Source organism: Hyperolius riggenbachi, chromosome 1, assembly GCF_040937935.1.
Source record: "Hyperolius riggenbachi isolate aHypRig1 chromosome 1, aHypRig1.pri, whole genome shotgun sequence".
Classification (NCBI taxonomy): domain Eukaryota; kingdom Metazoa; phylum Chordata; class Amphibia; order Anura; family Hyperoliidae; genus Hyperolius; species Hyperolius riggenbachi.
In genome coordinates this window covers 217,504,926-217,529,969 of record NC_090646.1, presented here as the reverse complement: position 1 = coordinate 217,529,969, position 25,044 = coordinate 217,504,926, and the positions used below count along the sequence as shown (strand labels likewise).

General features: G+C 44.6%; 1 protein-coding gene across 1 annotated transcript in view; it reads right to left on the bottom strand.

Moving 5' to 3' along the window:
* Positions 1-17,590, bottom strand: part of FABP2 (fatty acid binding protein 2) — a 48,014-nt gene extending 30,424 nt beyond the window's left edge. Inside the window, exon 1 of the mRNA XM_068270366.1 lies at positions 17,531-17,590. The gene's annotated coding sequence lies outside the window, so the exon portion shown is untranslated. The remainder of the gene's footprint in view (positions 1-17,530) is intronic.
* Between the last annotated feature and the right edge of the window lie 7,454 nt (positions 17,591-25,044).

Below are 25,044 nucleotides of genomic sequence, written 5' to 3'. Positions count from 1 at the left end.
CAGTCAGTATCTTTCTATGCATCTGTGTGACTGCACATTGTATTATACCAGCAGTCAGTGCATACCTTTCACTGCATCTGTGACTGAACATTGTATTAGTCAAGTCAGTGCATACCTTTCACTCCCCCCCCCCCCCCCAATATGGACATAACAACAGGCAGAGCCAGAGGCAGGCCACCCGGCAGGTCTGTTCGAGGTCGTGCTGACGTGATTTCGTGTGGCCCTCGACCAAAGTACAGTGCTCAGAAGGCACGTGCCATCAACTCCCAAGATTGTCAAGACGTAGTTGACTATTTAACACAGAACACTTCATCTTCCTCAGTTTCTGCACGGAACCATGACATATCTTCCTCCTCCTGCTCTGATTCTGGCACCCCACTTAACTCCCAGCTGGCAGCCACCACTGCTACTATTAGCACCACATCCTTTTCATTTGACAGTTCGCAGGAGTTATTTGGTGAAGAATTAACTGATTCACAGCCATTATTGTTACAAGATGAAAGCGCTAAGCATGTTACACCACCTCATATGTCTGAGTTAGGCGTCAGTATGGACATATGATGTGAGGATGATGAAGTACCTGTTGTTGGTGCAGTTTTGGAGGTGTCTGATACAAGCAAAGCTGTGGAGGATGATTATGATGATACTGATGATGATGATACTGCCATGAATGTCACGTGGGTTCCCAATAAACAAGATGAACAGGGGGACAGTTCAGAGGGAGAGTCAGAGAGAAGTAGGAGGAGACGAGTTTCTGAAAGAAGCAGGGGGAGCTCGTCATCAGAAACAGCTCGTGGCAGTGTCCGGCGGAATGTATCGCCACCTATGGACAGCCAGCCAACATGCCCTTCAAGGTCAGCTGCTGCTGCCACCACCACCAAAGTGCCATTATCCCAGGGCTCAGCGGTGTGGAATTTTTTGTGTGTGTCTTCCTCAGATGAGAGCAATGCCATCTGTACTCTCTGCCACAAAAAATTGAGTCATGGAAAGACCAAGACCCACGTAGGGACAACTGCCTTACGAAGGCACATGATGAAGAAGCACAAACAGCAATGGGATGACCACCTGAGGAAAAGCAGCACACATACGCAAAGCCACCTTCCACCTCCTCTTCCTCCTTCAGGTGCAGCATCTTCAGCCACTTTATCCCTTGCACCTTCACAGCCACCCTCCTATACTCCACCTCTCACCTTGAGCGGTTCCTGCTCCTCTGCCCACAGCAGCCAGGTGTCCATTAAGGAAATCTTTGAGCGGAAGAAGCCAATGTCTGCCAGTCACCCCCTTGCCCAGCATCTGACAGCTGGCTTGGCGGAACTGTTAGCTCGCCAGCTGTTACCATACCAGCTGGAGGACTCTGAGGCCTTCCGAAAATTTGTGGCGATTAGGACACCGCAGTGGAAGATACCAGGCCGCAATTATTTTTCTTAAAAGGTGATACCCAAACTGTACCGTGATGTTGAAAGGCAAGTGGTGTCATCCCTGGCACACAGCATTGGGTCAAGGGTCCATCTGACCACGGATGCCTGGTCTGCAAAGCACGGTCAGGGCAGGTACATTACTTATACAGCTCATTGGGTCAACCTGGTGAACGCTGGCAAGCAGGGAGTACGTGGCTGTGCAGCGGACCTGAGGGTCTCGGCGTCGAGGGCGGAGAGGTGCCAGAGTGAATTATTTTCCCTGATTGAAGTGGCCAGATTAAAGGGTATCATTGATGAAGAGGTCTCATCTTATCTGAGGGTTGCAGATCCAGTCTTGCCTACTTTTTACGCATTACCTAAAGTGCATAAACGCCTTCAGAGACCACCTGGACGCCCCATTGTTTCGGGTAGGGGTGCTCTGACGGAAAAAATTAGCGTATATGTGGATAAACATCTGCAACCCCATGTACAGGGGTTGCCTTCTTTTATTAAGGATACCACACACCTTTTGAGGGTACTCGAGGATGTTGTGGTCCCACCTGGCACGTTGCTTGTATCCCTCGACGTCGAGTCCCTATATTCATGCATCCCCCATGACTTGGGGGTTCAGGCAGTGGCGAGTTTTTTGGGAGAACTAGGTGTGCAGGATGCTGCGCATAATGGTTTCATTTTGGATTTATTGTTTTTTTTGTTGACAAACAATGTTTTCACGTTCGATGGGGACCGGTACCTCCAGGTGCAGGGGGCGGCAATGGGGACTACGTGTGCCCCGTCGTACGCTAACCTGTACCTGGGGGACTGGGAGAGATTTTTGTTTTCGGACGATACCCTCTCTATGTACCTGTGCCACGTTTTATCGTGGCACAGGTACATAGATGACATCTTGATTTTGTGGACGGGGCCTGTGACGCAGGTGACTGAATTCGTGTCAGCACTTAATCACAATGACCGTAATTTGAAATTTACGGTAGAAGTACAACCTATATCCATCTCCTTTTTAGACATCAGTATTTTAATTACTTCCGGTGGGCATCTAGCCACGACGTTATATCGCAAAACGACAGCGACAAACGCCCTGTTGTGTGCGGACAGTTTCCACCCTCCGCACACAATCAGGGGCATTCCTTTTGGCCAATATTTGAGGGCCCGTCGTAATTGTTCAGACGACAATACGTTTTTGCGTGAAGCAGTTGATCTGCGTGATAGATTTAGGGAAAGAGGTTATGGAGATGAATGTTTGCGTAAGGCATTTAATAGAGCATGGCGAAGCAGAAGAGAGGATCTGCTCCGGCCACGGATCGGGACTACCACTAAAGATACTGGGTCCCTGCGTTTTTTGACTAGATATTGTGCGCAGCATCCTGCACTAAGGGGAATTTTAAACAGACATTGCTATCTGTTGCAAAATGACCCGGTCGTCGGACCAGTGGTACCGACCAGACCTGACCTCACCTTCCGTCGAGCAAGGTCTTTGCGTGATGGACTGGTAAGGAGTCACTTTAACGATGTTGCCCCCAAGAGACATTGTGTTACAACAGGGACTTATACATGTGGGGGGTGCGATTTCTGTCAATACATTCGGGTGGGTAAGGCTTTTACCTTGTCTTGCGGCAGGAGGGTTACATTGTCCCATTTTGGCAATTGTAAGACGACTTTAGTTGTCTATACTGTATACTGCTATGCCATTGTGGTTCCTTCTATGTGGGCAAAACAAAGCGACCTCTCAAAGAGCGGATGTCAGAGCATATTAAGAGTATTGAGAAGGGGGACTTGGGCACCCCTGTCGCTAGACATTTCTCCCTTGAACATGACAGCAGCACCAATGGGGTCAGATTCATGGTGCTGGATCGCATCCATCCCACGATAAGGGGAGAGAATCTGGATAGACTCCTCCTCCGTTGTGAGTCAAGGTGGATTTATAACTTGCAAGCTTGTGAGGCGCCTGGCCTTAATGAGCAGACAAGTTATGCCCATTTCCTGCCTGTGTAGGGGTCGCCGCCGGGCACCCAGCAGCCCGTAGTACTGTCGCCGGGCCTCGGCCTGTGCCCCCGTTGCACCCTGAGCATTCTTTGGTCAAATCAGCCCTATTTAGTAGTAATAAAGTATTTCTTTTTTTAGGAGGTCTGATCCTCTTTGTTTTCCTTGGAGCGGTTTTACCCACGAGGTCACAGTATTATATTTTGATAATGGGCCGTTTTTTCTTTAGTCAATGTTTAATATATACACTTATTTAAGTAGTTATACATTTTGTTTTATGTGTGCAGTGTTTGGAGTACCTTTTTTTGACATATACATCTGATGGGTCTACGGTGGTGATGATGGGGCCATTTCGTGTGTGTGTGTGGGGGGGGGGGTCATGAACCCCTGACAGCAGTGATTAAGCTCACCTTTAGGGCAAGTGCGCTGTTTTGCGCTGGTGCGGTCGCTCATATGGTATGCGACCAAGCACTGCTGTTGGGTGCTATCGTTTAGGATCTTTGTTGTTTCTGTTGACCTCCCCTCCCGTGTTCCCGTCTGGATGCCGCCTCCTCAGTCCCCGTCATGATGTATGGCCCCGCCCTCAGACTCTGCACACATGTGACTTTGTTGTGGTTTGAAGATGGGTGGAGTGAAGCATGCGTATGATTGGCTGCAACTCTGTAGAAGTAGAGGAAGTTGTAGGCAATGCTGGCAACGCCCCTTGAGAAAGCCGGAAGCCGGCGAAACGTCGGGGAAGCCTTCTGCCTCTGCATGGGACGCCACGCCACCCCGACCCCCGCTCTGACACTGATATGAGGCTTTTGCCATCAGCCTCCCCCAACCACCCGGCTCCACACTCAGGACAACCTCAGCGCTGATGGTGGCTGAACACAGCCTGGGCAAATACATCAGCCTACAGCATCCTGCACTTCATCCCATACTGGATGTACAAATCATCACCCCACAGTCGATACAGCCAGTGAGTCTGGAGTGGCAGTTTTCATGCAGCCTGAGAGCATGGTGAGGTATTCAATAAAGCCCTGTCATGATCCGGTGAGATGAACTTTCACTGTACTTGATTCTGATGCTGTGAAGCTTTGTGATTATGTCTATGGAAACGCCTGTTTGATGAACTAACCTGGCTGAGGTGACCTATCACTATCTTCCTTGCTATGCTGCTGCTGATGGATGAACTGCTTTTTTTCTGTATGTCACTCTGCAATATTAACTTCAAGGCTTGCGCACATATATGATGCTGGACTGTGCATGACATCAGCCCTCTTGCTTTTTTGTCCCCTTTTTTTCCCTATTTGCTGTAGGGACATTGCTTACCGTGATTACAATATTAGATGTGGCATATGTTTGTAGGTCTGCCATTAGTGCTAGATGCCGGCGTGTGTCTGTTGGCGTGGTATGGTGGTTTGAATGGGTGAGTCGTAACGGGGTGGCCATCCCATGTGATTTTTAATATATACACTTTTTATTAGTACCGATTGTGGATTCAATAAATACATTTTGATATTTTCCTTGAGTTGTCATTCAGATTGGTCTCTGGGAGTGTATGTCCCACCGCTTAGAATTTTTCACTGCCAAGCTTGAATAGTACATTACTTATACAGCTCATTGGGTCAACCTGGTGAACGCTGGCAAGCAGGGAGTACGTGGCTGTGCAGCGGACCTAGTTGTGACACCTCCACGGCTTGCAGGCAGGCCTGCTGCCACCTCTACTTCTCCTCCTACTCCTCCTTCTACATCCTCTTCACTGTCGTCCTCCTCCTCCTCGGCTGAGTGGCGTTGCCACTCTACTGGTGCTGCGATCTCCACTTCAACGACACATCCTCAGCTCCTCAGGGTCTATGCCGCATGCCAGGTATGACAGTGTTACGCCATCTTGGACATGTCTTGCCTCAAAGCCGAGAGTCACACTGGAGCAGTTCTCCTAGCTGCTCTGAACAAACAGGTGGATCAGTGGCTGACCACGCAACAACTGGAGATTAGCAAAGTGGTGTGTGACAACGGCAGCAATCTCTTGTCAGCTTTGAGTTTGGGGAAGTTGACACATGTACCCTGCATGGCACATGTGCTCAATCTTATAATCCAAAGATTTGTGTGTAAGTACCCAGGCTTACAGGAGGTCCTGAAACAGTCCAGGAAGGTGTGTGAGCATTTTAGGTGTTCCTACATGGCCATGGCGCGCTTGGCTGATATTCAGTGGAGAAACAACTTGTCGGTGAGGCACTTGATTTGCGATAGCCCGACTCGCTGGAATTCAACGCTCCTCATGGTTGACCACCTGCTACAACAGGAGAAAGCCGTCAATGAGTATCTGTACAGCTACAGTGCTAGGGCAGGCTCTGGGGAGCTGGGCATTTTCTGGCCGAAGTACTGGACACTTATGCGTAATTCCTGCAGGCTCATGCGTTCGTTTGAGGAGGTGACAAACCTGGTGAGTCGCAATGAAGGCGCCATTAGCGACTTGATCCCACATGCTTTCTTTTTTTTTTTTAACAAATCACTTTATTGTTTTTTAACACATGCAGTACAAACAAGAGTGAAGAATACAGTGATCAAACAGGAATCATGGTTACATAAGATCATACACTTCCAAATACGTATCAGAAATAGATACACATATGAATTAGAATGCACCATATATATCTAACTTGTGTAGAACAGGGTAACATATGAAGACATACCTATACAAATATGTGGATGTAAATCCGGAGGCTATACATACTGCTAATGGGGTATGTAAAGTTTGGATATTGTTCAGGCAGCATTAAACGGATTAAGTATTAGATCGCTGTATTAAACCTGAAAGGGGAGGAAACAGAAAAGAGAAAGAAGAGTAGAAGAAAAGAAAGAAGAGAAAGGCAGAAAAAGGGGGGAGAAATTCTCCAGTGTCTCCAGCACCTAAGTCTTTATCACGCGTTATATAAGGCAACCTATTAATTCAGATCGTCTTGAAGTCTTTAGTGAGAGGTCACTTAAGGTTAGAGCTCAATCATCAGGACCAGTAGGGAGGGCGTCTACATTGTTGTACCAGGGGGCCCAGATTTTATCGAACCGTTGAGGGCAATTCCTGCTCTTATAAGTTAGTCGGTACAGAGGTAAAGTTTTAATAATAGTCCTTTTCCAAAAATTGAAAGAGGGAAAAAAATGTCCACGTTCTCAGTATCTCTTTTCGTGCATAAAAACATAGGATTTTAACTAAGTATTGGGCATGTTTATTTGCAGGAGTGCCATCCAGGAGACTTAACAGAACTAATCTGGGAGAAAGTATCAAATGAGTTTCTAAAATTTCATTAATTAATGAAATAATCTCTTGCCAAAATGTATGTACCTTGGGACAGTCCCAAAACATATGAAGAAAGGTACCTTGATTAACTATGCATCTTGGGCAGTTAGGGCTATTTGTGTTTGATATTTTACACATACGGAGGGGTGTTAGGTATGTTCTATGTAGAAACTTAAATTGGATTAGCCTTTCTTTTGCTGAAATAGGGGTTTTAACAAATTCTTCCAAAATTTCCTGCCAATCTGTATCATCCAATCCCTCAATATCTTTGTTCCAGCAGGCTTTGCATCTGGATAAGCTGTGTGAATTATTATTCATTAGTGCGAAGTAGATTACTGACAATGGTTTGTCTAACCGCGCTACCATTAATGTTTTTTCAAGATCAGGAGACACCAAAGTTGGGGTATTGCGTTCAAACTGTACATTATATGCGTGGCGCAGTTGTAGGTATCGAAAGAACATCTTGTTGGGTAGGTTATATGTATGTTTAAGGAGATTAAATGATAAGAGGCCATCGCTGCTTGTTATGTGATGAAGTGCTTTAATATCGTGTCTGGCCCAAAGGGTCTGGTATCTGCGAAAAGTGTGGCAGCAGTGGGTTGTCCCATAAAGGAGTATAGGGTGACATTTTATCGTTGTCTCCTGTATATTTAATCATGTCTTTCCATACTTTAACCGTAGTGACCATAGGAATAGTGCATCTATTCTTGGATCTGGCTCCACGAAAAGGCAATAGTGTTAGTCTTTCGTATGAACCTAGTCTTGCTGCTTCAACTGCCACCGCAGCATTAGATTTATCTTGAGAGAACCACCATCTCACTGACACCAGAACCGCCGCACAATAATATAGATATAGGTCAGGTAAAGCCAAGCCTCCCTGGTCAGCAGGTAGTTGCAAAGTGGGAAGACCCACCTTCAGAACCTGGTCACCCCAGAGAAAGCCAGATATTAGTGAGTGCACTTTTTTGAAAAAGGCTTTGGGGATGATAATCGGAGTCTGTCGAAAGATATACAAAAATTTGGGCAGAAAAAGCATTTTAAATATATTTATTCTGCCTATAAGAGTTAGGGGTAGCGTTTTCCAAATTATTAATTTAGTTTTAAGAACATCGACCGCAGGTTGTATATTGAGGCGGTGGAAATCTGCTGGATTGTTGGTTACGTTAATACCTAGGTACTTAAACTGTTTAACCCATTTCAAAGCAGAGGGGTATTTAGAAACATCAAAATGATCTAACGGCATTAGGACCGACTTGTCCCAGTTAACTTTGAGACCGGAGTACTTGCCAAAGGTGGAAATAAGAGTTAACGCCTCCGATAGAGAGGCTTCAGGATTTCCCAAGTAAAGTAAAGTATCATCTGCATACATAGAAACTTTTTCGATTAAAGAGCCCACCAGTATTCCCTTAATATTCCCAGCCTCCCGTATTTGTATATCTAATGGCTCGATGGCAAGAGCAAATAGATATGGTGATAGCGGACAGCCCTGGCGTGTGCCCCTTGACAGCGGAAATGGATGCGATATGTTATTCCCTGTTTTAATTCTGGCAACTGGTGTACGATAAAGAGCCTGTATCCAAGAAACAAAGTTGTTGCCCAAGCCATATAATTGTAACAGTTGCCATAAGTATTGCCATTCGACTGAATCGAAGGCCTTCTCCGTGTCTAGGGAGGCCACCGTACGTCTTCCGGAGTCCTGAGGAGGGATAGAAATATTGGTAAAGAGCCTTCTAAGTACTACGTCCTGGCATAAAACCAGTTTGGTCACAGTGTACTATTTCTGCAATTACTTTTTTAAGTCTATTTGCTAGTATTTTTGCTAAAATCTTTGCAGCATCAGCATTTAAGAGTGAGATCGGTCTGTAAGAGCCGCAATACTCCGGAGCTTAATTAGGTTTTAATATAACAATTATAATGGCTTCACTAAAAGTAGGCGGTAGGGTTTCCCCTTCAAGTACTTTGTTGAATAAGGAGCAAAGTTTGTCCGCGATTTGATTAGAGTATGTTTGAAAATATTCAGCTGGAAGCCCATCAGGACCTGGAGTTTTATTTGGCTTGAGTTCAGAAATAGCGTCTTGGACTTCCTCTAGTGTAATGCGGGCATTTAACATTTTACTACTCTTTTCTGATAGGGAAGGAAGGTCAATGTTATGTTGGTAGTCTGTTAAAAGATTAAAATCATAGTCTGCTTTAGATGAGTATAGGTTTTTATAGTAGGAAACAAATGTGTTATTGATCTCCTCCGGCTCTACTAAGAGAACCCCATTGTCATTCATTATGCTAGGAATAGCAGGAGCACTATTGTTGTCTCTAGCCAGCCAAGCTAGTAGCCGGCTATTTTTGTCCCCATATTCAAAGTTTCTCTGAGATTGGCAAAGAAGTGTATTTTTTGTATTATCTATCAGGGCCAGTTTCCACTGTCTCAGGGCACACTGCCAGGAGCGCCAAGCCTCCATCGTACGAGTTTGGTTAAAGATCTGTTTATATTTTGAGGTTTCTAACTCAAGGTCATTTAATTTTTTCCTAGATTCAGCTTTGTGTTCTTTAATTGCTGACATATAATAACCCCTAACTACCGCTTTCCCAGCATCCCATATCATAGCATTTGAGGTTGAGTTTATATTCTGATTCCAGTATTCAGTAATTTGTTGACTTATTTTCGTTTGTATGTTGGGTTCCTGAATATAGTATCTAGACACACGCCAGAGTTTATCTTTTGGAGTTGGGTGCGACAGTAGGTTAACAAGTATAGGTGAATGGTCGGAAATACCAAGGGGACAGATTTCAACTGATTGTACACACGGTAGTATTGAGGGAGATCCAAAAGCCATATCTATTCTGGACATTGACCTATAAGCGGCCGAGTAGTAAGTAAAGTTAGAAAGTGTTGGGCATTTCCACCGCCTCAAGTCTTGCAACTGGTGGCAATCTGCCCAATTAGCCAGGTCTCTATTATCCCTAGGATTAGAGGTCGATCTATCTTTAGATGGGTCTAATACCATATTAAAATCCCCCATTATCAATATTTTATCAAAATGCCAATTTGCAGCTTTAAGGAGAATATTATAAAGTAATTGTTTGTCTGCAGGGGGAGGGAGGTATAGGCCTATCAAAACATATTCTAATCCATATAACTGGAAGCGCATCAGTACATATCTTCCCTTATCATCAGTAATAGTGTTTAATATTATTATTATTGGAAGGGATTTGTGTACAAGTACCGAGACACCCCTTGAGTATGTGGAATAGGTGGCGTGGGAGTGATGAAGAACCCAAGGGCGTTTAAGCGCCATAACCTTATTACCAATTAGGTGGGTCTCTAAGAGGATACAAATGTGTGGATTGTATTTTTTAAGATGATTAAAAATTAAGGATCTTTTAATTTTGGAACCAAGGCCTCTCACATTCCAAGACAAGCATTTAAGGGTTGTCATGATTGTAGAAACGTAAGAATAACATCAGATACATTGCGGTTGATGAAGGAGACACCGGAGAAGGGAGGAAAAGAGAAATAAGGAGAGGAAGGGAGAAAGAAAAGAAAAAAAAAAGAGAGAGCACAGAAGAGAAGTTGCGTGCAATGTCTAGTTGCATTGCCGTTAAAAAATCCCAAAAGATCATACAGGCAGTATAAAACATACAGTCTTTATTCCAAACCCCCCACCCTACACCATACGTCAAATGACGTTATAGGTGTCTACACCCTACTAAACTTGAGTAACAGAGACACCAGTACCTAAACTAACTTGTGGTGTCCCTGTAATGAGAGGGAGGCCAAGAACGGGCTCCGCCGCCCCGTGTTGCACAGATAAACATGGGGGTATTATCCATCTTACAATAAAACCTAGAGAACATTTAACATAGTAGGACGAGTATAACAACTTTATGTGGATGATATGGAAAAACCTCTGCATCACCTAGGATAAATTAATTTGGAAGAGAGACAAGCGATGTAGGAAAAAAATAAATTCTCTCTTTTTTCCACATGCGTTCTTCCTGGAGTGTGCTGTGCGTAGAGTGGTGGATCAAGCTGTAGAGGAGCGTGAACAGGAGGAGGAGAAATATTTGTTGGAAACATCACCTGCGGCTTCTTCAACACCTGTGGCATCACAGAGGAGGAGGGAGGAGGAGTCGTCTGTGGAAGAGGAGTCAGAGGAGGAAGGTGGCTTTGAGGAGGAGGCAGAAGAACAACTGCAGTAGGCGTCGCAGGGGGCTTGTGCTGCTCACGTTTCCTGTGGTATTGTTCGTGGCTGGGGGGAGGAGGAGAACTTGCCTGACATCACGGAGGAAGAGCAAGAGGAGATGGCTAGTAGGTCGGTATCCAACTTTGTGCAGATGGGGTCTTTCATCCTGTTCAGCCTGTTGAGGGACCGCCATATAAAAAACTCAAGGGAAATGACATGTACTGGGTGGCACCGCTACTAGACCCTCAGTATAAGCACAACTTAGCGGAGATGTTACCAAATTACCAGAAGGCAGAAAGGATGCAGCACTTGCACAACAAGCTGGCAAGTATACTTTGCAGTGCGTTTAAGGGTGATGTCACAGCATAATGGAATAAAGGTGCCACTGCCAGTAATCTTCCTTCTCCTCCCATGTCCACGCAGGCAAGGACAGGACGCTCTGGCGATGTCATGGTCATGTCGGACATGCGGACATTCTTTACTCCAACGCCTCGCCTTAGCCCTTCCGGATCCACCCTCCACCAATGCCTCTACCTGGCCTTAAGTGTGGATATAGACACTCTGAGCAGCGATGAACCCTTGGACTACTGGGTGCGCAGGCTTGACCTGTGGCCAGAGCTGTCACAATTTGCCATCCAACTGCTGGCTTGCCCTGCCTCAAGTGTCCTGTCAGAAAGGACCTTCAGCACAGCTGGAGGCATTGTCAGTGAGAAGAGAAGTCGCCTATGTAAAAAAAGTGTTCAGTACCTCACCTTTATCAAAATGAATGAGGCATGGATCCCGGAGGGCTACTGCCTGCCTGAAGAAGTAAGTCCCCACACACAGCATCTCGGCCTGCAGGCTGTGTGACTGCCTGCCCGAAGACTAAGTCAGTCCCCACACACAGCATCTCTGCTTGCAGGCCGTGTGACTGCCTGGCTGAAGACTCAGTCCCCACACAGCATCTCTGCCTGTCTGCCTGCCAGCCACTGCTGCCTGCCCCAAGACTAAGTCAGTCCCCACACAGCATCTCTGCCTGCAGGCCGCTTGACTGCCTTCTCCACCACCACCAACAGGGTCCAGGATTTCAGGTGGATTCCTGAATTTTTAAGGCCGCTGCTAGCAGCAGCCGCTAACAAAAATAATAATTTTTCTGGTGCGTGTACATGCCTAATTTTTCTGTCTGAACTGCGGCTGCAACAACAAAACAAAAGGCATGTACATGTGTCAATTCCCCTTCGTGATTGTTACCTTGCCGCAGTGAAGGGGCTTGCGTATCACAATGAAGCAATGACCTATATGAGTGTGTTGGGGGGCACACCCAAGAAAATAAGGTTGTTGCTTCATCGTGGACAGACCAAGTTCTATCAGCTGGACAGTCACTGTTGTTCTGTCATTGAGCTACCTCAGCCCGACCATTTGGGCTGGAAAGCCGCCATCACCTGCACTCTCTCCAACATGTGCACCAGCACGGCCATCTGTTTGCAGTGCGTTACACAGTGAGTTTGGTCTGTCAGTGGGAAGCAGTACACTAATTACACTACCTCATCCATGTATACACACGCAAGATGTATTCAAGCACTTTAGGCCTCCAATTTAGGAATGCAATGTGATTTCTGCCTTTTAGGGATTATAACCCTGCTCTGCGTCAAATCTGTAATTTTCCCCGGGACTTTTGGCGTGTATCCCACTCCGCCATGCCCCCCTTCAGGTGTTAGACCCCTTAAAGCATCTTTTCCATCACTTTTATGGACAAAACAGTGTTTGTAATTTTTCAAGTTCGCCTGCCCATGATTGCAGTTCGCAAACTTTGCCGGTTCGCGAACTTTTGTGGAAGTTCGCGGTCCGTAAACCGAAAATGGGAGGATCAAGCCATCTCTAGGCACAGGCAGAAGGACATAACCACTAGGGAGCTGGTGACACGTGGTGCAGCCAAATGGAAGAAGAAGGAAGATTACCAGCACAATCACCTTCCTTGACTCCTCCTGGGCTGCCTGCGTACGACGTCTAGTCATCATCATATCACCACCGCATGATGACACCTGATGTCTTGTAGCGGTACTGCAGGCTGTCATTGCACAGCACCCATGGAGGAGTCAGCTTTCCGGGCTCTCTTCCAGGTCCCTGCTTCCTCCTGGATGAGCGGCTGGTCACTGTGTGACTGTCCCTAAAGAGTAAGGGTTCGCATGTCCACAGGGGTGGAGGGAAGGGGGCACAATTTTTACACCCTTGCCCTGGGTGCAATTTAGCCTACAAACTGCCTTATCTTTATTTAGCTTTACTGTTGTATCTACCAGTATACTAAATAGTATAATGGTACTTGGCTGGTGGTACTTGGCTGGTGGCTGGAAGGTGTAATGGTTAAGGGCTCTGCCTCTGACACAGGAGACCAGGGTTTGAATCTTGGCTCTGCCTGTTCAGTAAGCCAGCACCTATTCAGTAGGAGATCCTAGGCAAGTGTCCCTAACACTGCTACTGCCTAAAGAGCACGTCCTAATGGCCCTGGCGCTTTGAGTCCGGGAGGAGAAAAGCTCGATGTTATTTGTTTGTTGTTGTTGTGTGTGTACTTAAAGGTAGGCTGTACTAAGTAGTAGTCAGTATGTGGTGGTATTTGGTTTTTGTGACAATTGTATGACACAAATCCCTAATATGTAGCAGGTAGCTTCACAGAATCAACTGACTGTGGCCATAAGACTAGTGTTATGGGTGCTTAAGGCACTTCAAGTGGATGATGCCCCTCTAAAAAATAAAAGAGGAAAACAAGTTGGCACTTTATTTAATATTTATTGTAATTAAGGAAAATCTAGTCAATGTTTCGACACTGCTTGGGTCTCCTTTTCAATGCAAAACATGGAAAAGCATCTTGCATCAATGCACTTGCCATAAGCAATGTGGAGTATGACGAACTGCTAAGCGCACTTTGTGGTCTTGAAACATTGGCTGAATTTGCTTTGTTAAATGTTCAATTACGTGTCAACCTGTTTTCCTCTTACTATGGTTGTAGTTGGATTGCTACTATGGGGTGTATGTAATAAACTGCGTTGAGCAAAATTACATGGAAGAGTTTGTGTGCATGGATAGGGAACTGGCTAATGGACAGAAAACAAAGAGTTGTGGTCAATGGATCGTACTCAAAATGGGAGACTGTTAGCAGTGGGGTCCCACAGGGGTCTGTACTGGGTCCAGTGCTCTTCAATGTATTTATTAATGACCTAGTAGATGCAGTAGTGAGCAATGTTGCTATTTTTGCAGATGATACACAATTGTGCAGAATCATCAACTCTCAGGAAGATAGTGTCATATTGCAACAGGATCTGGATAGGATGGCTATATGGGCACATACATGGCAGATGAAGTTCAATGTTGACAAATGTAAAGTCATGCATTTTGGTCATACCAATGGTCTAGCACCATACAAAATAAATGGGATACAGTTGGGGACATCAAACTTGGAGAAGGACTTAGGAGTACTCATCGACAACAAGTTAAATAATCGTACTCAATGCCAAGCCGCTGCAGCTAAAGCGAACAAAATTTTGGGATGCATTAAAAGGGAAATAAAAATTCGAGATGCTAGCATAATATTGCCCCTGTTTAACTCTCTAGTAAGGCCACATCTGGAACATGGAATTCAGTTCTGGGCACCACATTACAAAAAAGATATTGCAGTTTTAGAGCAGGTGCAGAGACGAGCTACAAAATTGATCCGTGGGATGGAAGGTCTCACTTACCATAAAGGTTAGATAAACTGGGTTTATTTAGTCTAGAGAAAAGACGCCTTAGAGGAGATCTAATTAACATGTATAAATACATCAGAGGGCAATATAATAGCATGGCGGATGAGCTTTTTGTCCCTAGGCCTTCTCAAAGGACTAGAGGACATGATCTGCACATGGAGGAAAAACGTTTTAGCCATTTATTTAGGAAAGGGTTCTTTACAGTAAGAGTGATTAAGATGTGGAATGCATTGCCACAGGAAGTCATTATGGCAAACTCTATACCTGCATTTAAAGGGGGCTTAGATGTTTTCCTTGCGTTGAAAGACATCCATGGCTACAATTACTAGGTTATGCCTAATGATGTTGATCCAGGGATTTTATCTGATTGCCATCTGGAGTCGGGAAGGAATTTTTCCCTTTTGGGGCTAATTGGACCATGCCTTGTGGGGGTTTTTTCGCCTTCCTCTGGATCAACAGGGGTATGTGAGGGAGCAGGCTGGAGTTGTACTTTGTACTGGTTGAACTCGATGGACGTATGTCTTTTTTCAACCAAAATAACTATGTAACTATGTAACATGCACAGAGTTTTATCGCACATTAGTAGAGCAGAATGAAATACATTACATGCAATGCATTATGCTCTCCTCATCATGCCTAAGATTTTACGCACATAATTCTGCTTGATGCAGTTTATTGCATACACCCCATGTGCATACATCTGTTGAATCAGCCCCAATATTAATACCTACAACAGGTAACAGGAATAACATTGATTATCTTGTTACGATGGCACCTATGAAAATGTGAGCTATATCAGACAGCCAGTAAACAGTCTGCTCTTGAAGGTGATGTGTTGGAAGCAGGAAAATGTAAAAGGATAAGGATCTGAGAGATTCTAACAAGGGTCATATTGTGATTGCTAAACAACTGGGTCAGAAGATATCGGTTGTATGGGGTGTGTCCAGCATGCAGGAGTTGGTACCTATGAAATGTGGTCCAAAGAAGAACAACCAATGAATCAGCGACTTGGTCATGGGTTTTAAATATCTCAAGGGCAGATCTCTTCCTTAACAATATAACTAACGGCCAGACAGTGGGTGACCAATTACAGTCGGTCGGTCACACACACGGTCAGACGCAATCAATAGGGTGCGCCAGCAAATGACAGTCACAGCAGGTGACAACAAGGGATGCTGGCCTGTACACAGTCAATCAGTAACTAACTAGTATTAACTAACAGTACTGAAGCTATAAACTAACAGACTACAGCAAACAGCAGCAGTACAATTTAACTAAACTACTATAGTACACAACTAACTAGAATCTCTAACCTACCTAAGCTAGTAGTAGGCTAAGGCTGCCCTAGGCTAGCAGGCCTAGGGCTTGATTCACAAAGCGGTGCTAACTGTTAGCATGCCTGTGAAAACCCCCTTAGCACGTCTAAACAAGCTTTTCGTGCATAAAACTTTACGCGCGCAAAACTTTATGCGCGTAAAACTTTACGTGCGTACTGCACAGAGCGCAGGGCGCACCGCGCGAAGTGCCCATTAAAGCCTATGGGACTTAGCGCGCGTAAAACTTTGCGTGCGTAAAACTTTACGCGCGCAAAGTTAGCGCGTGATCTGATTGAGAGATCCGGTGCTAACCTACTTAGCACCCTGGTTAGCGCGTCTAAAGACTTTAGACGTGCTAAGTAGGTTAGCACCGCTTTGTGAATCAAGCCCCTAGCCTGCACACAGACTAACACTAGCCTAGCACAGTATACAGTACACATTAGCTGACTACAAACAATCAAATTACTATCTATCTATACAACAGTACAATCAATGTGTTTAGGAGGTGTTTAGGAAGCAAAACGCTAGGTTTAGCACAGAATACACTTGATCAGACACGCAACACAGCACTGGAGATGCTCTCAGTACCAGCTCAGTCACACAAGTGCGTAGCTCCGCAAAATGGCCACCGCCTAATATAGAGGAGGGGAGGGCCAGGCTCCCCTCCTCTGATTGGTTGCTACCGTTGCCAGGGACTCGGCAGGATGAATTCTGATTGGCCCGCGTCACTCCCGAATCCCGAAGCCGAACCCAACGCGTCATCCGGCCGAATTCAAATGCGCATATTCGGCCGCCTTCGGCTTTGGGTCCGGCGCATTCGGCTTCGGCAACGGGTAAATTCGCATTCGGGAGTCCTGGAGAGCAACCCTGCCTATTAGGCAACCAACCGAACCAGTGGGTTTGTGAGCACAGCAGTGCCCACCAAGCTATGATTCCATTTAGGAGCCGTGTTCCCACTGCTGTGCTGATAAGGGCTAATCTTTTTGGAGGATGGGGGAGCGCATGCTCATGATGTTGGTTAATCAAGGATCTTGTACCCTTTTTAGTACAATCTCCACTACTGAGTGCCTAGAGGGGACTAGGTACATTTTTGTTCCTGTAGTTGTCCTTTAACTAAAGATTCTGAAATGTCCACAAGATACTTGTAAAATAAAAAAGCACCTGCAATAAAAGGTCATTTTTAACTAACATTATCAAAGCACTTTAACCAAATTACCAGATGAACATTGATCCGTCAGATAATTATTTATCTCATATAGCATGATATCTGCGTTTCTGAAGGCCGTTTTAGTACAGCTTTTAGTTTTATCAGGTACTATAAATTTGTGAGTGGTATACTTGTCTGCTAGAACCTTGGACTTTGAAGTGCGATAAAGTTGTATAGAGGTCACTATCTGGTTTCTAGAAAAGTGGTAGCATAATGTAGTTAACACTGCATAAACCTACATACTTAGATTAAATAAAGCAACAGAAAAAGCAATGATAATTTGCACATTTCAGTAGCCCATAGCAACCATATTTTTCATGTGACGTAATGTTCAGTTAATAAATCCATTGTGCGCAATTGCTGTGGCTTACTACACATCAAATAATGCTGTTTGCACTCAAATGGGTGTTCAAAAATACAGCATAGGCTTCTTACAGCTGAATTCCAGGAATGTTCAAGAGGTGCTTCCTGCTCCTTCTACTTTCAGATCTGGTAGTGCAAAGAATAAAAGACAGCACACTTAGGCTGGTGGTTCCCACGGCAACCGCTTTTCTAAGCACCAGTGATTTTAAAAGCTCTTGCTAATGTAATGTAATGCAATGTGCGTGTTCTCACTTCTCACTTTAGAAATATTATTATTTTTAAAAATCATCATAGCAAGCAAGAGCTTTTCAAAACACTGCCGCTTAAAAAGCACTAGTAGTGTGAACCAGACCTTACACACATTTATGCTTTATTTTATAAATACTGTCGAGAAGACAAAAGATAAGTAAAGGGTAGTGATCTGTAAACACCAACCAGATTTCCATGCACTGAAGACAGATCAGCTAAAAAGTAATTTTTGGTTGCTATAGGTTGCCACAATTTGCATGTAATCATTGGTGGGTATGTTTGTCCAGAAGCAGATGTCCAGGAGTTTAGTTTAGTCTGGTTCATCTCATACATCAGTCTGGTCTAAGTGCACACCATCGTTTTGTAGTTCTCACCACATCCAGGTAAATGCCTTCAGGAATAAGAAAAAATGGCCAAAGGACAATGGGTTGATTTACAAAAGTATGTTAAAATTGCTGTGTGCAGGCCACAGACAGAAATTTTACTGGTACTTACGACAGTCAAGTAGCACATGTTGTGCAGTTAGCGCAATTTGTGTTGTTGGCAAGTTGGCACATTAATGTCAATGTACTCTAATGTCCTAAGTTGTGGTTGGCTTCCTCTAACATACCTGTGCGCTCTGGCAGGCCCGGATTTACATCGCAAGAGCCTATAGGCACCCTACACTTGGCCCTCCACAAACACGAAAACCCCTGCAGAGCTGCACCCCAAATGTGCTAACTGGCACTGCTGTCACTTCTCCCTTACTTCCCCTGCCCGGTGTAGGTAGCCGCTGTCCCTTAATACTGAGTGTACGTCTGGCTACCTAAGTAGCTAGAGGTTTCCCTTGGTATTAGATAGCTAGAGGTACCCACGACAGAAGAGAGATTTCATCAGTGGAATGCCGAGATCAGATAGAGTAACCTTTCATTTATGCTCCACTTGGGACTCTGCATAGGGAAGGTGGGAGGCACTCAAGGTGATTGTGCTGCCTTTCCAATCATCAGGCACAAACCTACAGTGCCTAATGGTAAATCCGGCCCTGCGCTCTGGCAAGGGACCACACTGGCCTGGTCTATAGACTCGCCAAAGATGCTATAATATCAGATACCTTAGTGCCACAGAGATATCAAAGCGACAATTGGTCATTTTCAGACAGAAATCGATCGAAATTACTATCGGGCGTCATGCAGGCGTATTAGTCCTCAGCAGATTTGATCATAGTGATTGAAACTGCAGAGGAATATCACATAGTCCATTGGCACCTTAACAGGTTGGCCCATTGGAGACAGGGAGGACAGCTTACATTGCAATGAGAATATAGCACAGGGAAGCCAATGTCACAAGGTGAGGTTAGGCCTGGCAGCAAGCTAGGCAGAGTCTAGAGACAGGCTGAGGTCGCATTAAAGGTGGGAATAGTTTGGGATGGCATATTCACTGTGGTCTATTTGTACTTTACAAAATCCTGGCACTTTAACAGGTGTCTGTACATTTTTATATCCACGGTACTATGAATCATACACTTGACCTGGCATCAGGGGCGGACTGACCATTCGGGCCCTCGGGCACGGACCGAGGGCCCGCCAGAGAACCCTGAGCAGGAGGGGAGGCAGCCAGTGAAAGAGGGTGATGGGCATAGCAGCGGAGAAGGGCTTCCCTCACCTTGGGGCCCCCCTTCGTGGCTCTCCCCTCCAGAATGTGTAAGTGTAGCACAGCGGCTGACAGTTGGCGGGGACTCACCGCTGTTACAGCCACTGAAGGAGGCGCTGATCTGTGTGCCGCTAGTCTGGTCTTGAGTAGACCAGACTAGCGGCACACAGATCAGCGCTCCCTCCGGTGACTGTAACAGCGGTAAGTCCCCGCCCGCTGTCAGCCGCTGTGCGACACTTACACATTCCGGATGGGAGAGCCAGGAAGGGGGGCCCCAAGGTGAGGGAAGGGGGGGAGACTTCCCCCCTTCTCTGCTGCTATACCCATCGCCCTCTTTCACTGGCTGCCTCCCCTCCTGGGGACACCTACAGACCTAGCTACATATACTGGGAGCACTTATAGACCTAGCTACATATACTGAGGGCACCTATAGACCTGGCTATACTGGGGACACCTATACACCTGGCTGCATATACTGGGGACACCTATACACCTGGCTGCATATACTGAGAACACCTATACAGCTGGATATATATACTGAGGACACCTATAGACCTGGCTACATATATTGGGGACACCTACAGACCTAGCTACATATACTGGGAGCACTTATAGACCTAGCTACATATACTGAGGGCACCTATAGACCTGGCTATACTGGGGACACCTATACACCTGGCTGCATATACTGGGGACACCTATACACCTGGCTGCATATACTGAGAACACCTATACAGCTGGATATATATACTGAGGACACCTATAGACCTGGCTACATATATTGGGGACACCTATCCACCTGGCTACATATACTGGGGACACCTATAGACCTGGCTATACTGGGAACACCTATACACCTGGCTTCATATACTGGGGACACCTAAAGACCTGGCTATCTATACAGGAGACACCTATAGACCTGGCTATCTGTACTAAGGACACCTATAGTCCTGGTTACCTATTCTGGATACACCTGTAGACCTTGCTACCTATACTGGGGACACCCATTGACCTGGCTACCTATTCTGGGGACACCTATAGTCCTGGCTACCTATTCTGGGGACACCTATATACCTGGCTATCTTAACTGGGGACATCTATAGACCTGGATACCTGCACTGGGAAAACCTATAGACCTGGTTACTTCCACTGGGGATACCTTTTGACCTGGTTACCTATACTGGGGGCATCTATTTCGAGGGAACTGCTGCCAGATTAACTATTTTTGGGGAACTGCTGCTGCCAGATTAAGTGTATTTTGGGAAACAGCTGCCAGATTATGTGTATTTTTGGGGAATAACTGCCAGATTGTGTGTATTTTTGGGGAATAACTGCCAGATTGTGTATAATGGGGGAACCGCAGCTTCCAGATTCTGTGTATTTTGGGGGAACCAATGCTGCTACATGTATTTTTGGTGATCTGCTGCCAGATAACGCATATTTTGGGAGCCGCTGCCAAATTATATGTATTTGGGGGAACCGCTGCTGCCAATTAACATCTATTTTTGGGGAACGACTGCCATATTATCTGTGTTTTGGAGGAACCGCTACAAAATTGCATGGATTTTTGGTGAAATGCTGTCAGATTACATGTATTTTGGGGGAAACACTATGGCAGAGTTCAAACTTCCCCGGCAGACCTTTTACACTACTGCAAAGGTCATGTATATTTTGTCCCCCCATGACCACGCCCACATTCTGTTGCGTTACCACACCCATTTTTTGGCGTGCCGGGTTTTTATCAGTATAAAATATCACAATATAAAATATTTACAGTAAATTATTATATCTTAGTCTGTAAAAATATAACGTGAAATGTGGGAAACACTGGTGTGGGGGCCCTATAATCTCCTATTGCCCGGGGGCCCCATGAGTTGTCAGTCCGCCCCTGCCTGGCATTCAATATCTTCGCGAAGAAAGATTAAAAAATTGCATCTGTATCATTTGCCAGATCAAGGCGTCAATTCATCAAAGGCAGTACGATAAAATAAAAAAAAAGAAGTCGGTCAAATACTGCATTCGGTATTTTAGACTTTTTTGCTAATTCATCAATATTTTCACAGGTGCGATAGAAGTTCAGTAATTTGCCAAAATACTATTCTTCAATTCACAAAAACCTGTTTAGTAACAACAGAAGAGTGTGGAGCTGTCTCTGTTTTGTTACAAGCTGTTCTGTGCAGTGAGGGCATTATAACAGTAACAGGCATCTCTACATCCCTTTAGAATGTACATGTTTGTTATACTGCCTCTGCTCCCTATGAATCTGTCCATTAGTCTTTCTTAACATTGTATTTAATTGCCATAGCTTAGATGCACTCCAAGAGACATGACACATGCCATGCTTAGGTGATTGCCCCACTAGCTCCTCTGCATCTTCAAACAGGAACCTAAGGGGTTAAATGACCGAACGGTCGCAGGGGAAACCTCTTTTGTTCCAATTTCTCTGCTCGCTGCCTGGGGGGTAGAAACGCTGGACCCTCCAGAGAGGGCATTGTGTCCTATCACTGGGACTTGCGGGAGACAGAAGCTGTTCCTTGGCTCTCCGCTCCTGTCACTCATGGGGATATCAACACAGAAGGCATTCTAAGCTGGTTTTCAACAGATAAGAGCTGCCGGTAATTAGAGAACATGCTCCTGGGCTTTACCACATGCTCTGATCTTCATGAATTGACATTTGCTGTCATGTGTTGGAGGTGTTTACTGTCGGTAATTTACCTCACTGCTCGGTAATTTCAACTTGCCATGCTTTAACAGCCTTGATGAATTGACATTTTACTAAAAGGTCTGTAAACTCAGCTGTTTTCAGCATTACTGAATGCGGTAACACTTGATGAATTGACGCCCAAGTGTACTAACTTGTACTACTTGATGTCTGCCATAATTCAGAAAAAAAATCTTATTAAAAATTTATAAAAAGTGTCCAATTACTATCTACATACTGGTTGATGTAGTACAAAAATATGCAGCACTTTTTTACCTGTTGCTCCTGGCTGTGGTCCGACTCACACAGAAAGCTGCTCATGTGGCAAAGAGGAGGCTTTTCCCTGGCCAGATGATTTATAGAGCCACTGCAAGGGATGAGCATTGCAGAAGCTAACTTGTTTTCATTATAGGGATTACTTAGGCTTTAATTCTGCTCACCACACCTTGAAGCAGAGAGGGACAGGGATGTGGATGCCTTGTTTGAGTGTGAATTATTTGAGGACTGATACATGTCCAATTTGTAGCTTTCCCATTAGACTTTCAGACTGTATATTAGTAAAAAAAGACAAAAGCAGATTCAGGTTGTAGGTTGAGTTGTGGGTTCATACATTAAACGGTGGTGTGTCAGTTTGCGGGTAGTGGGTTTCGGGCTGTGCAGGTCACAGCAAAGTTGTGTGTGTCAGTTACTTTTCTTGTTCTGGCAAGGAAAATAGGTTCCTAGGATTGCTAAGAATTTCAAAAAGCAATACATTTTGCTATCAGCTTGGCTAGTGACAGTTCTCCCAGTTGCAGTTGACTTCCACTATGGACTTTTAATCTCCCGATTACCATCACTCCAGAAAACCAGTATGTCCTTATAAACTGGTGGTTCACAAGTTCTTTGGTGGTGCACTGGTGAATGATAACTACAAAGATTTATGGACTATCAGTTTCACAGAAGCCACATTAAAAAGACACTGATTGGTGGAGGTGTAGACCGTGCCCATATATCTGTACTAAGAGACTGATCTGGTGAAAGGCTGCATAAATGTCAAAGGGGATGTGCTGACCATTTCTCAGCACCTGGTGGTATCAGGTGGGTTATTGGGCACAGAGCAATGGGAGGAGACAGCATGCTTGGTCTCTAGGATTGAAATTTAAAGACATAATGGAGCATATTCAGTAAGTGACTGTAAACTTACCATGCACACACAGCACATGGTACTTTTATTGCTATTTATGACACTGACGAAGTGGGCATTGCGCAAGTAGCACAGCTGTGTGTGCACAATAATTTTACATCCATGCACCGTTATGGCCGACATGATGGTGAGAAAATTTTCAAATTTAATGCATGTCACATCTTCATTACAAAGATTTCAGTATAATCCTCAAATGACCGACCCAAAATACATGTGAGTAAGTGTCTTTTGGCGCAAAATGGCCATTGTGGTGGCCCACCTTGTGTTTGGTGCCCAACCCTAAATCACACCGCTTCTGTGTCATCAACTGACACCGTGCCTGCTCTGACAGCATGCACTTGCTGGTTTTGCTGCAACAATACACCATGGCTCTTTAGACAGAAATCAGCTCCTCTTTTATTTCTGCATACTTGAGATGTTACCCCAGAAGGGGTGCTCGGTAAATATCATCATGCAGGAAGGGATATATCCTGTAATAATGTTGAAAAACACTGGATTACAATACAACTTGCTCTGTCCTCTTGACTGTAATGCTGAAGCTACAAACAGAATAAAATGCATACACAGTGTAGTACTCATTGCCATGTTTCTTTATTTACAGAGTCAAAAATCATAAAATATACAGCAAAGGCTAAAATAAGACTATTGTCGTATCAGTTCTACAAACAGTATCACTGTAAGTGTGTGTGCGTTAGTGTGAGTGTGTGTGCAGTTACTCTCCACTCTCAAATCTGTCACACAAAACAGAAATAAAAGTGACAAAAACTGTGTTTGTGCAAATAACTCCCAAAAGGATGTATAGTACAGGGATGTAAAACATAAAACAGGCTATAAAAGTTTAATGCAATAAATCATTAAATAAACAGTCATTGGACATTATGTACAAAATATAAGTGTGCATTTAGATTGGAGAAATAAGGTAAACATGGAAAGGACAGGAATGCATTGTTTTTATTAATGTTATTATCATAAACTCTATCTGACACAAAAGCATTTTCTGTGTTCATCTGACAACAGTCCAGAAGCTGGGCAGACTGCGACTTCTGACTTGCATTACGCATTGTATGGCTTTAGACTGCAACATTTGTCATGGCAGGATGTGGAATGTAAAATGCACAGGCTACAATAAGATGGACCTTCATCTAAAACTATTTTTTTAGTCTATGGCAGAATGATTTAAAGCAAACCTGAAGCGGAAATAAACTTATGAGATAATGAATTGTATGTGTAGTACAGCTAAGAAATAGAACATTAGCAGCAAAGGAAAGAGGCTCCTGTTATTTTACAGTGCAGGAAGAGTTAAACACTTCAGTTGTTATCTATGCAAAAGAGCTTCTCTGAGCTATTTCGACCCACTGGGTCAAATACATTCCTGTTTTCTAAAATACTTAAACAGCCAAGAAACAGTCAGAGGCAGCTTCAGATACAGTTTTACTGCAGGAAAGTTCAAAGGGTCATTAGCTCTGCTTTGTTTTATAGTATAAAGGGGCATTACGGTGAAAATTATGCTCTTCCATTATCCCTACATCAGTTATTTAAAACGAACAGCATACATTTCACCATAGACCTTGTGTTAAAAATATATCTCCCAACACTAATTCTACCCTCCAACAGAGCTGAGCTGTGTAGTTATAGCAGATCTCCTGATAAGAAAGCATGGGACTGCTCTCTGCTAACAGACACTCTAAACAGCTGATTGTAACATGGCTAGCTCACACACTACAGAGCCCTGTGCTGTTGCTTTTCATATGTTAACTAACTAAGTAAACAAATAATCAAACAAACAGGCTGCTAAATGGTTACCTACTTAGCAGCCTATTTATT